The sequence below is a fragment of the Ambystoma mexicanum genome, chromosome 4q, assembly GCF_040938575.1.
Source record: "Ambystoma mexicanum isolate Mex_15411 chromosome 4q, UKY_AmexF1_1, whole genome shotgun sequence".
Classification (NCBI taxonomy): Eukaryota; Metazoa; Chordata; class Amphibia; order Caudata; family Ambystomatidae; genus Ambystoma; species Ambystoma mexicanum.
In genome coordinates, this window is record NC_090928.1 from 154,270,950 (window position 1) to 154,285,181 (window position 14,232).

The following is a 14,232-nucleotide window of genomic DNA, read 5'->3' on the forward strand; positions in this document are numbered from 1 at the left end:
CACTGATACTCTTCCATCACCAAATTTGGCCTCCTACGAGGACCATCCTTACCACTGCCATCATGAACTATTTCTCAAAATCCACCCTTACCCCAGACTCCTAAAAGTCAATGCCTCACTCGATCTGGCCAATTTCCTGGGCACCTTAGAAATAGGGGTAATGTGCCCAATCCCCAGAAACCCCACTCTAGACTCAGATGACCTTGCTAAATACAAACCAATCAATATCCTTTGGGCCGCCATTGGTAAAATCATAGAGAATGCAGTTGCCAATCAACTCTATAATTGGATTAACCAATATGACCTGATACATGACTACAAATGTGGATGTAGACCTAGTTATAGCATGGAAACTTTGACATCCAGGTCATACATGATGCTCTCCAAATCATAAATAAATATGACTCCTGCCTCATGGTTTTCCTTAACCTCTCTGCCACGTTGAACACAGTTGACCATTGCAAACATACAAGCCTACTCTTCGATAGAATGTGGTTCATAGGGACAGTGCTCAACTGGTTTGTCTCCTATCTCTTGGAGAGATACATAGTATTTCAGATGTGTATGTATAGTTCCGACCATTACCCAGTCACATGAGGAGTACTAGTGATCAGTTATTTACCCTATGATCTTCAGTTGCTGTATGGAACACTGTGATTGTACACAAGAGATGCAATGCCGTAGAATTACCTCAACACCATCCAAGTGTGAATAACAAGCACCTACCTGAAGCTCAGCACCAGCAAAACCGAATTGTTACTATCCATCTAAATAGGAGGTCATCCAAGGGTGGACAAATGAAATGCACCTTGATGTATTCACACCTCAGTTGGCCCTATGTGCAAAATCACGTTGGTTCATTGACAGAAATCTCCTTCTAGAAACACATCAACCGAAAAGCCCTAAACTGTGTTATATCAACAAGCACATCTCCAGAAGATACTTTCCTTTCACCCGAGGATTTCAGAATTGCAATCAAGACCATAGTTACCTCACGTCTCTGTGACAGAATTCCATCTGGTGAGGAAGGGATAGCCTGAGCCATTTTGATTTTTATTACATACAATGATGCAGGTAATTCTGTTTCTGAAAGATAGGTCTACTAATCTGACCAACTGCTCTATTCTAAAATTATAAAGCAAACATGTGCATTTGATAAGATAATCTCTTGACACCCTCAGCACCAGCGTCAAATTCAAATGTCACAAGCACATTTTCTGGTAGTAGGTGCTTCAATGCCAGCACTGACATAACAAAGCCACACTAACAAGGTTTTGACCACTGGAGTCCCATTGAAGTCAAGAGACATAGGAAGGGGTCTGTCTAACACCACAGTGTCCTCCGCCGCACATGGCAGTTGCAATGGTATCTAGCAGATTGAGTACAGAACAGCACAGGAGACTACTTTTCCCAGCTTCCCAAGCACGCCGCACATGCATCAGCTGATGAGTTACATCTCGTCGGTCTCGGAAGGTGGAGGATGTGGTCAGAATGCAGGGATTTTGGCCCTGGCTGCTTCTCTGTGCTCCTCAACTGTGCTAACAAGTATTGAGTAGCTGGTGAACCGTTCTCTTTGGTTTTTGGATTGTCTTTTGAATTGCTCTGACGCCTGTTTTCTGCTTCCTCGACTAGTTTGGATCAAAGGACTTTGGTATAAGTGGATGAACTCGATTTCTGCGAAACAGATTGAACTTTGGAACACCCTCTTCTGGATTTGGTGCCTTGGATTGTTTTTTCTTATGCAACGGTCTGTGGGTTCTTCTATATCTTGGAAATGCCTTCTTGGTGAATGTTTCTTGCCTCCTACTTTTTTTCTCCTTGAGTAGTGCATCCTCGTGCCATCCGGGTTTAAGTCTCTGCCTTTTTTATTCTTTTCTGGTTTTCTTCACTCCCAACATACTCGGTCAATGATCAGACTGTTATTTTACTGGCCAGACCTGCTCCTCACCTACTCCAGGTATTTGATAAGGGGACTAGGGAATTAGAGTAATACGGGGACTGCTAGTTCATGCTTTATTATTCACAGTATATTTTGTTTCCTTTACAGCTTGGAGAGAGCCGGGTGGTGCACCTTCTTAACTTCTTTTTGCTCAATCGCTCGTTTAGTGGAGTTAGTGGCATTTCTCCCTGGCTAGTAGATTGAGAAGGTGGCCAATCACTTAAACTGGGACCTTTGTGCCTAACAGATTGAGGAGCCTTCCCCACATGAACTGATAATGGAGGCCATAACCACGCTCAGACGGGATATGCCCTGATAGGGGAAATCATGAAGGTATTGAAACACGTGAAATCCTTGATTTGACAAAAGCCGACACCAGTGTCCTAGATTATACAATATGTTTCTATCAGCTGGCTGCAGAGACAGCTTAGCTAGAACAGAAAAAGGCTGCCGTATTTTATAGGGATATCAAAGATGGAAATAAGGACCTGTTATCAGTGGTACTGCCCATCCCTACTTCCTATCCGGATTTGGTAGATGTTGTCCCCCAATTTGATACCAGCCATACTGAGAGGAATGGGGACGTACAATCATCCCTTCTGTTTGACCAGTTGTGGGAGTCCAAACCCTAATGAACCACCCCCTGAGCCCATGCAAATAGGAGGAATTAGTGGCTTGTTAACCGCAGCTAACAGCTAGCACCTGTTATTATTTCGGGAAACTGACATTTCATTAAAGAATGTCCACAGAAACCCAAAAGACCCAATGGTTTTTCACAAGGTTAATTCATAAACTATGTGCCTGGATGAGCCTAACTCTTGTTCACCCTCATCGTGTTAGAAACCTCACGTCCTATGTTTTGGTTCTCTTCTCGTTTTCTTCACTCCCAAAATAGTTTGTAATCAGTCAGACTTTTCTTTTACTAGCCTGGACCTATTCCTCACCTATTCCAGGTATTTGATAAGGGTACTGGGGAATTAGAGTAATAAGGGCACTGCTATTTCATGCTTTATAATTCACCACATATTTTGTTTTTTTTACAGCTTGGAGAGAGCCTGGCAGCGTACAACCTTAACTTTCTTTTCCCCTATTTGTCTGTTAGTGGAGTTAGTTGCATTTCACCCAGGCTGATAGATTGGGAAGAAGGCTAATCAGTTCATCTGGAACTGTTGTGCTTTACAGGGGCAGAGTTGGAGTAGCCAGAAGATATAGGAGGGTAGAGAGATGGGTTTGACCATCTTGGTTTGTGTCAGTGCTCCCTACAACTTCCTGTCCCTTTATTTCTTGCTGGACAAGGCACTCTGGCTGTGATGGCAAAGGACACTTGTTACAACAGCCTGCATTGGGTCCCTTACAGCCAGCTTGCTTTGAACCAATCCCCTGTTATCTTTCCATTTTAGGGAGAAGGGCACCCCTCCTTCTTTGCTTCATCTATGAACCCTAATGACAATAAGAAGGATTCAGTTGACCTCTGTTGGGAGTACAGTCTACTACAAAGTCCTCTGCCAAAGAGGTACATTCAGGAGGCATCCAAGGCAGAGGCAAGCTCTGACCCCTAAACATCCATGAAAAAGTGAGGGTTAATTGCTGAGGCCTCTCTGATGCCTCCCCTGGATCCAGTACCCTGTTCAGTGGAGATGGAGGACCCTGTGTAGGTGGCAGCCCAATTCCTGAGTGGAAGCATAGGACTAATGCACTCCCCTTGTTCCAGAGAACCTGTATTGGGCCACCCTTCAACCCAGAAATCCAGTAGCAGCTTGAAACCCTGTTTCATTGACACAAGATATCTTCAAGTGGATCGTCTATACTAGAGGCACTTTGAGCCTCCACAGGATCCACAGTGCTGCTTTGGGAATTCCATGCAACTTCCAATCACTTGCAGCATTTTGAGCCTTCCTGATGCCAGCTCGACCCATTGAAGCAGACTGACTGATTTTTACCCAATCGCAGGCTCAACATCATGAGAGCAAGTGACTCAAGTGCTGACTTGATTGCTGGAAGCCATCAACTCACCTGTTTCGAATGTCCACTCAACCCAGCATAGTCAACATCTTTCTCCCGACTCAATCACCACCTCCAAACTGTTGCAAGCCATTGTCTCAACCGTCTCGAACACCAACAGGAGCCTGCACCTTTGAGCCCATTCAATACCAACTGGTAGTTGGGCTCCATTGACTCAAACATCTTGACATCGACTAGATTGCACTGAAAGAGTCTAGAAAATGTAAAGGTACTGTGAAGAGACCCTGTCTCCATGTGCAACCTTTTGGGATCATAGTGACTTTTAAGCCTCTTTCTGTACCTTTTTCTAGATGAGCATACCCTTGAAAGTTGGCATTTTTAGAAACAGTAAAACATCTCCGGCGTAAAACACAGCCCTACTTAGCATTATATAGTGGTGCACAATGTGTAAGCGGGCTGCCAATTCTAAGGGAGCTGCTTTCACATGCAATGAAGCTGCAAGCAATATTCGAAGACTGCCCAAACATTCGTAGGTGATGTCATTAATCTGGTGGACAATTTCATAAAGGTATAGTCAATGTGACAGCATTATCAGAATGGTTTTTCTGTCTAATGGTTGTCAGAATTGACTTTTCTTCTTAAAAATTCTTTCATTGGGAAATGCACTCAATCTACCCTCATGTGGTGTCTGGTCTCCCTTCTCAAATGTCTTTCTGGACATTTTGATACATTCTCTACATTGCAAAATTCAGTGTCAGGGATCTCTTTATTATCACAATGTCTCTTGGATATCTCAGTACCTTTACTACATTTGCCAGATTGCACCATCAGTGCTCCCAATATCACAATGGGCCGTACTACAATTTTGGCTGCTAAAACTCAATTACTGTTACCATCGCTTGTAATGTTACTTAATACATCCAATTACAAGTGGTAGAACCGTGGTTTTAGTGCTGATATTTGGAGTCCATAGGACTCCAGGGGGATTTGTGAGGAATTAACCTAGATGCAGGGCTTGCACAGGGTAGGTGAGGCCTGGGGCAAAACAAGTGATTGGCCCCCTTGCCTGTGGCACCGAGAATAGGAGACACAAAGAATCTTGTTTTCAGTTTGTGTGTGGAGGAAATAGATATGTTGATGAGGCACCCTGGTTGCAGTTAGGGCAACTGGGCTAAGATCAGATCTTTCTGTTGGTCCATTGTCCTTATCATGAAAAACATATGAAGGATACATCTGGAGAATGAACACCCTGGATATCTCACAAAGTTCATGTCTTGTCCTCCCAACACATGTCATCTTCCACTATTATTTATGGTCATGAACCATGAGCCTATGTTGTAAACTCCAGTGAGATGAAATCTTCTCTCACAATACCCCCTACCAGAATCCTTCCTTATTTAAAGTGAGTTTTAGCTTCCTATAGTAAGCTATTTTTGCAGGGGAGTATTATTTGTGTATATTGGCCAAACAGACTGGATGTATCAGACCCAAAGCTTCTTAGAATGAAATTGATTGTTTTATGTTTCTGGCATCTATTATTTTGTGCAAATATAATCTATGTTTTGATGTAACAGTAGCCTATGTATTCCTATATTCAGATAGAAGAGTTTGTATTATCTCACATTTGTACGAACATCGATTCAGGTTTGACCTCTGGCTTCATGTTCTAAGCTGAGAAAAATAGGTGCCAACACTAGGACCACATTGACACATTGACACCCTCGCTCCAGCCTTGGCCAATTCCACATCCAAGCCCATGTCTCTGTGGCCACTAACAACATGGCAGAACTTTTTAAAATCTGTAATGAGCTGGCCAATCCTTGCGCAGTCTCCGCCTCTCCTGTTCCCCCCCAGGCCCTCTGTATGGCCCTGGCTTCTCAATACACTACTAAAACTCAGGACATCCTGTCCTTGCTCTCCCTTTCCTCTCCCTCTCTCAGCCCCCTATGGACTTTCACTCTCCTCCTCCCTTCTTCTCTTTCTCTCTTATAACACTTGATGTTTCGAGACAAGTCCGATCTATGAAAGTGTAGCCCAAACAGGTGCTCCCCTGCTCCTCTAGAACCATCATGGACCACATTGACAGCCTTGCTCCTGCCTTGGCTGATTTGTGCAATCACTCCTTTGCCACTGGAACTTTCCGCTCTCTCCTCAAGCACTCCCTTGTGCACCCCCTCCTAAAAAAGCCTTTTATCAATCCCACCTGTCCAGCTAACTATTGCCTGATCCCTTTCACTCCTTTCCTGGGCAAACTTGTGGAAAAACTGGCCATCTCCCAGCTTACTCTTCACAATGAAACTGTTGGTTGTCTCCATGTTCATCAGTCTGGCTTCAGAGCAGCCGGAGGCACAGAAACTGCTCTCCTGAACACACGTGAAGATTTGCTCTCCAATCTTGACTCCAGGATCCCTTCTTTCCTCATCCTCCTTGAGCTTTCCTCTGCTTTCAACACAGTCAATCACACCATCCTGATCAATTGACTCAGTGAGAACCTGGGCTTCATGGATCAGGCCCTGTAGGGGCTGAACTTTTTCCTCATGGACTGACCCTCAAAGGTCCAACTTGTGTCTTTTCTCTCCATCACCTCTCTCCCTCTCTCTCTACATGTGGTATCCCCCAGGGCCCCAACCTCTCATCCTAGCTCTTCAATCTCTATGTGGCCCTTTTGGCCCACGTAATCTATACCTTCTGCTCCAAGTTTCAGTGTTATGTGGATGACACACAGCTCTTTTCAGGCTCCCTACAGCCTCCTCCCCTCTCTCATGCATTCCTGTCTATCCATGATTCAGGAGTGGTGTGCCTCTAATGATCTCTGTCTTAATGCCAGTGAGACTGAGATCCTTCACATCTGAATACCTGCTCCCATTTTTCCTCTCTCACTCTGGCCGCCCTGTTTGGGCCCTGTTCCTTCGCCTTCCTGTGAGGCAAAAAACGTTGGGGTCATCTTTGACTCCACTTTCTCCTTCTCTCCTCACATCACTGACCTTTCCAAGAAGGCTCATTACCAGCTGGACCTCCTCAAAGGTATTCTGCCTTTTCTCACCCAGAAGATCATTGTTGCCAGAGCCCTGGTTCTCTCTAGGTTGGACTACTATAACAGCCTCTTTCTCAATCTGCCTTCCTCTACTATCTGTCCTCTGCAACTAATCCAGAACAGGACAGTGAGACTTATCGTTGGTTTCAAGCACAGGGACTGTATCTCTCCAGCCCTGAAATCTCTCAACTGGCTCCTGGTGGCTGCAAGGATCAAGTTCATGAACCTCTGCATCGTCCACAAGGCTTTCTGGAGCCGGGGCCTGCACTACATTCAACACTCTGTTCCTAAATACCTTCCTTCTCAAGCCCTTCGCTCTGCTGCCTCCAACTCTCTGAGGGTCAGGCGCTTCTCCAGGCAGAGAGTAGGGGCAGATCACTTTCCTTTGCAGGTGTCTCCCTCTGGAATGGCCTCCCTGCCCATCTCAAACTTGAGCCAGACCACCTGAAGTTCCAGAAGTAGCTCAAGACCTTCCTTTTCTCCTCTGCTTTCTCTCTATTGCTCCCCTGCTGACCTCTCTCCCTAGATGCCTGCTGCGCTGACTGGTTGCTTGGATACCCTCAGATTCTCACTGAGTACCAGGATCTGTAGGTCTGTTGCGCACTATGGGCTGTAACTGTAACCTCTACAGACCCCTGTCTCTTTGCACTTAACCAGAGGTGCGCTGCCCTGGCTGCACTTACTCAGACCATAAAAGTGAAGGGTGGAAGGGTTTGAACAAATCTTAACCACTTGCATTGCTCTGGGCAACCTTCCACACCACCGTTTTTTTATTTTTTAGCCTGTCTGCGCCATTGCAAAAGGGGTCCAGCCGTATGCAAATCAGTCAGGTACTGCCACCAATGGTAGCAGCACAGCCCGCACTGCTAGGTCAGGTCCCCTCTGCATGGAAACACAAGCAACCCCAGACATGTTCACCCTTGTTGGGCCTCCTCAGTGAGGTGCAGCTTGGTTCCCTATGTCGCCGCGAGCAAAGGACCCACGTGTGGGCATACCCTCTCTCACATAGTGAGCCAAATAATAACCACAAAAGTGATGGGTGGAAGGTGTTGAATGAATCTTAACCACTGGCATTGCTCTGGTCAACCTTCCACATCATCGTTTTTTAATCCTGTCTGCGCCATTGCAAAAGGGGTCCAGCCATATGCAAATCAGTCAGGTACTGCCACCAATGGTAGCAGCCCAGCCCGAACTGCTAGGCCAGGTCTCCTCTGCATAGAAACACAAGCAACCCCAGACATGTTTCAGCCTTGTTGGGCCTCCTCAGTGAGGTGCAGCTTGGTTCCCTATGGCGCAGCGAGCTAAGGACTCACGTCTGGGCATACCCTATCTCACATAGTGAGACAAACTATAACTACAAAAGTGATGAATGGAAGGTTTTGAATGAATCTTTACCACTGCATTGCTCTGGGCAACCTTCCACACAACTTCTTTTTTAGCCCGTCTGCGCCATTGCAAAAGGGGTACAGCCATATGCAAATCAGTCAGTTACTGCCACCAATGGTAGCAGCCTGGCCCAAACTGCTAAGCCAGGTCCCCTCTCCACTTTGTTTTGCACTTACTCAGAGCAATGCTGCCCTGATCGCACTTTCCCTTTCCCTTGCACGATCTGAATGACAGAAGGCCTAGTAAGATTGTTTGTCTCTTCTTCCCTCCGTGCCCTCCCTTGTCTTCTCACGCCTAGAAACACATGTGTATAGGCACATTATAAATGACTTATCATATCATACTATGAAATGTAATTTTACTTCATTTATCAACCTCAGAAGAATGAACTGCTGGTTCCTCCCTGCTGAAATATGAACTTGGAAAGTGCAGACTGGCGCACGTCAGATTTGAGCTTTTAACCAATTGTGACACTGTATGCTGTTTAACCCACTGGGTAGTTAAAAAGAAACATGTATTAGGATTTCTAACAAGCACCCTCTCCTGCTCCATGAAGTCCTTTATTGAAACAAAATGAAACAATACTCTTATCATGTTTACTAGTGGGTCATGCCATATTCTTCCTTCTAATCACTGTAATAATAAGTGAGAAATATATTATAAGAAAGCTGAGAAGCTTACATGCTCACCAATGGGATTTATGTGTAGTCTAAAGGTCACAGGTTTGACTCCTACGACCACTCAAATGCTCCTACATTGCATAAAGAACTCAAGACTCTGCTCTTCAGAGAGTATCCAGGAATTACTTCCGACCTGGTACTCTTAGGTATATGTCACCCCTGTAGTATGTAATAGCCAGTCTACTATATAACCTGTAAACTCTACTTCAGCCAACGTACGTTAACCCCAGATTACTTCTAGATCAGCTCTTGCCTTTTAGCTAGGTTCATGCTATATAAATACAAATACAAATACTCACAGTGCACTGGATATGATATTCATTGTAAAAAGGCTTGACTCATGTGCCAGGGTCAGTGATTAGGCATTATTAATACATATGATGCAAAATGTGCAGGTACTCCATGAAGCTCAAAAGTGAATAATAGTAATAGTATAATGAGTCTAAATAACTCAGATGGTCTTCAATATCAAATTATATACACCCTACCTAAGAGCAGCGGTAAAAATCCAGCCATAAAAGTCACTTGCCACCTCAATACTTCACATACGCACAGCACACAATTTCTTACTTGCCAAGAGTCAATAATCACTAGCCAGTGAAAATGTTGAGCTCGGCTATGAGGCTCTCAACATATACATACATTCTCCCTGTATTGATTCAATACAATTAAACAAAATCCATGAGGGTAATGCAATTTATTTTAATTTATTTTATTTATTTCTATTGCGCCTGTAACTCGCAAGTTTCGGGGCGCAGAAACAAGTACACAGATATCATCTCATGCTACCTCATTAGGGATTTCAGTATCAACCTAGAACTTTAGCATGAACGGAAGTATCATCCCTGTAGGTTGCTCGATAATAATAGAAATTAAATTTATGTCACTGTTAGTATAATCCTGCACAAGGGCTGTGGTGGTGACACCAGTATAATCACACATCATCCTGAAGGGCAAATAATCATTCATTATCCTTCATGGATAGCAATACGCATACAAACACAAGGACTTGTAAAATGACAATATCATCACAGAGATCTTGGGGGCTTCAATATCATCACAGAACATTCCCATGTGACCTCAACATCATCACATACAATCCCTGCCGGAACTTCAATAACATCAAACAATTCTTCTGGGTATTTCAAGATCATCCCACACCCCATGCTTTTAGGGTCGTACGCATCATTACACAACATCTCTTTGGGATTTCAGACCAAACACCATCCCTATATAATTTTCAATATCATCTCACATCATTCCTGTGGGTAGTTCTCTAGGGCTCCAGTATCATCACGCATTCCACACAGAGATTACACCATGATCACACACCATCCCAGTACAGACTTCTTCATTGTCACACAACTTCCTTGTGGAGACTTCAACATCATCGCACACAGTCCCTGTGGGGACTTCAAGTACATCAAACAATACTTCTGGGTATTGCAAGATCGTCTCACACCGATGCTTTTAGGGTCTTAACCATCATTACACACCATCTCTTTAGGGATTTCAGATCAAACACCATTCCTATGGAATTTTCAACATCATTGCACATCATTCCTGTGGGTAGTTCACTATTATCAGTCAACATTCCTGTAAGGACTTCAGTAGCATCACACTTTCCACTCAGGGATTACAGCATTATCACACACCATCCCTGCACAGATGTCTTCATTGTCACACAACGTCCTTGTGGGGACTTCAATATCATCACACACCTTCCTTGTAGGGACTTCAATATTGTCACACACATTATAATTTTAGGGATTAATGCATCATCTCACATCATCTCTTCAGGGACTTCACATCAGCTGAAATCATCCCTGTGGGGTCTTCAATATCATTACTATCCCTTTGCTTTGTGGGAAGTTCATTATCAATGATCATGAACCATGTGCTTTAACATTAATATTGTCCCATGGAAGATCTGTGACAATATCAGTATAAATACTCAACAGTCTAGATGTATTTTATCATCTGGCGCCTTCCTTCATTGTCATCACAAACATTCCCTTGGAAAACAAACATCATGAATTACAGTCTCAGTGGGACGTCAGAATCATTACACACTATCCTTGCAGGGACCTCATTATCATTGTACAGCATCCCTGAGAAAATTACAAAATTGATCAAACACCATCTCCTGTTGAGTTTTTAATAGCATCCCTTCGTTTACAATAGTATCACACAACATTCCTGTAAGGACTTTAGTATTGTGAGGAGTCAGTAATGAGAGGCAGACAACTGTTTGAAGATCTTTCAAGATATGCTATTTTATTTTTAAAGAAAATCTATTAAAATGCCTCACTTTCCCTACTTTGTTGAGGAATTCCCTGCCTATTCTAAAAGCTAAGGGAACACACTCTTAGCATAGAGCAACAGGCCCTCACACTAAGCAACAAACATAAATAAAAGGAACAGCAATTGAACAGCACATGCATTATATATCATGTCTTCAAGGACCTTCTAGTGTCCTGGGTGATCTCCCTTCCCCATGATTTAAAGTCACTTCATGAAATTGTTCATTCATAGAACGAAAATGTCTTAGGTTAGTTCTTGGTGATTTGTGAAGTCAAAACAAAAGTTCAGCAACAAAAGGTTCCAATAGTAACATATCTCATGACTTGGGTAGTGTTTTTCACTTCTGGGAAACATAGCCACAATGGAAATCCTGGCCACGATACTTTATCACTGCCACAGGTAGATTTGCCACAGTTCAAAGAAAATTACTATGTCCACGCTGTTAATGTTACACAGTTCTTGATTAACAATTAGGAATTCTTGAATTATAGCCTTGCGATTGAAAAGGGTATGCTTATCGGGATGACTTTTCAATACTGCTACCTGTACTTCAACAATGATTCTTCTACTTGCTTTACCATGAGAACAGACACCTCTTGTCCCACAGTATCTCACCTTGGCTTCAACAACCGCATCATAGCATCTACTGACAACCACATAAACCTCTTTAGTCCTAGGGCTTTGGACTACTGCGACAGCTTCAATGACTCTTAAACACAAGGTTATTGCATCCAAAGATGGCCGCCGTTCATTCCATTTGACCTGGAGATCACCTCCCTACTTGCTGGTCATGCCATCCTACTGATTGGCTACTCACCACCATAACTATCAATCAGGCAACGAACGCAGGTGAAGCCGGCCATTCACACAAAGGCCTCACAACTAAGGGTACTCCTGTCCGATCCTGTCGAAGCCTGGAGAAGTGAAGACCGAAGGAACTCTGCAAGGTGACTTTCTCACGTGTATTTGTGTGCTTATCACTCTGTGCTACTGTATAGGCATTATCTAACCTGTGTATACGGGACACATTGTAACCAAAGCCTCACATGCCGGTATTACACCTTCCCTCCCCATGGAAGAGTGCTGATCACCTGAAACGCTGCTTTAACTTGGCCATTGCATCCCATTCTGGCCCAATACTATGCACCTAGCCCACCCGAACCTCGTACTTGTCTTGATGCTATGCACTGCAACCAACCTACTTTAATATGTATTGCAACTAGCCTACGCTATTTACCAGGTACAGCACCTAGCCTCCCCGACTTCATGCATCGTATCTAGAATGCCATAATGTTATGGACTGCTACCAGCCTGCTTCATCTGAATCTCTATTAAGCAAAGCCTTCCGTATATCTTGCACATCTCACTATCGCACAACTGCTTTGAATCTTGACATTGTACAAAAGTATTTGCCACGTTACTTGCTCAATCTTCGCCACCTACCCGGCATACTATTGCTTTTATGAATCCTGACACTGCTGTTGAAAATGACTGCCACCTTACCTAAGTCCATTCTAGCAAAGTACATTTAGCCGCATTGCTATCAAATAGTTTGTATGATTACAGTTGCCTGCTAACAACGGAAGCAACTGTCTGACATCTTGTTACGAGTTATTACTCAATGCAGACCTACTTAAGTTGCCTAACACTCCACTATGATGCTATATGTACTTCCTCTTACACGACTATAGTTTTTACTGCCCAACCTGTACCTATTACATAACTAATCGCCTATGTATGCGCTTAGCCTTCCTTTTATAGGAATAACGCTTCATTTTGAACGACCTTATCTGTCTGCTCAGCTGCTCAAATTTGAATTAGCCTATTTGTATGCAAAAGTGCTCACTGGCCCACTGCTTAATTCTGAATTAGCCTATTCGTATGGTGTTCTCTGGCCCACTGCTTAATTTTGAATTAGCCTATTTGTATGGTGCTCTCTGGCCCACTGCTTAATTTTGAATTAGCCTATATGTAGTGTTCTCTGGCCCACTGCTTAATTTTGAATTAGCCTATATGTACAGTGTTCTCTGGCCCACTGCTTAATTTTGAATTAGCCTATTTGAATGTTGTTCTCTGGCCCACTGTCTAGTTTTGAATTAGCCTATATGTACGGTGTTCTCTGGCTCACTGCTTAATTTTGAATTAGCCTATTTCTATGGTGCTCTCTGGCCCACTGCTTAATTTTGAATTAGCCTATATGTAAGGTGTTCTCTGGCCCACTGCTTAATTTTGAATTAGCCTATTTGTATGGTTTTCTCTGGCCCACTGCTTAATTTTGAATTAGCCTCTTTGTATGGTGTTCTCTGGCCCACTGCTTAACTTTAAATTAGCCTATTTGCTCCCTGCCCTCACCTTATCCACTCTAACCATCGGCACCTCTACCAGCACGCCACTGTAACCACCTGTCATGCCCTATGTGCTACCACTGTGTCTCTATAGCACCCTATGGCCCTCGCCAGAGCGCCTGCCCTAATGCAAGCACACGCCTCACCCTGCGTTGGTGTACACTCCTCCCAGAGTAAGGAGCCACCTAGCAATAGGTCTGGGCACCAACACCCTAGAGTCCAACCTTAATCTATACAATCTTCTCTATCCTCAGTTACTTCCTCCTACTACATAGTGCCTCGTTTCACCAAATTATGACCACCAGCGCCAATAACACCAGACCCTGCATTACTACTCCTTGCCATCTAGCAGTCATGCCCATCGACAATACAGTTTGTTCTAAAGGCGCATTCATCTTCCTCAAGACAAGCCTGGCCCGGCTTTACTGCCCCAGACACCACCCCATGCCCTGCCCCACAACATTCCTTTCCAGCACTCCAGCCTTCCCGACCACACTACATCCCCACATCCAAACCCTGCCGCTACTAGGCAGGACATGCAGCACGCGCCTCTCCTCCAGAACTACACACAATATAGCCCAA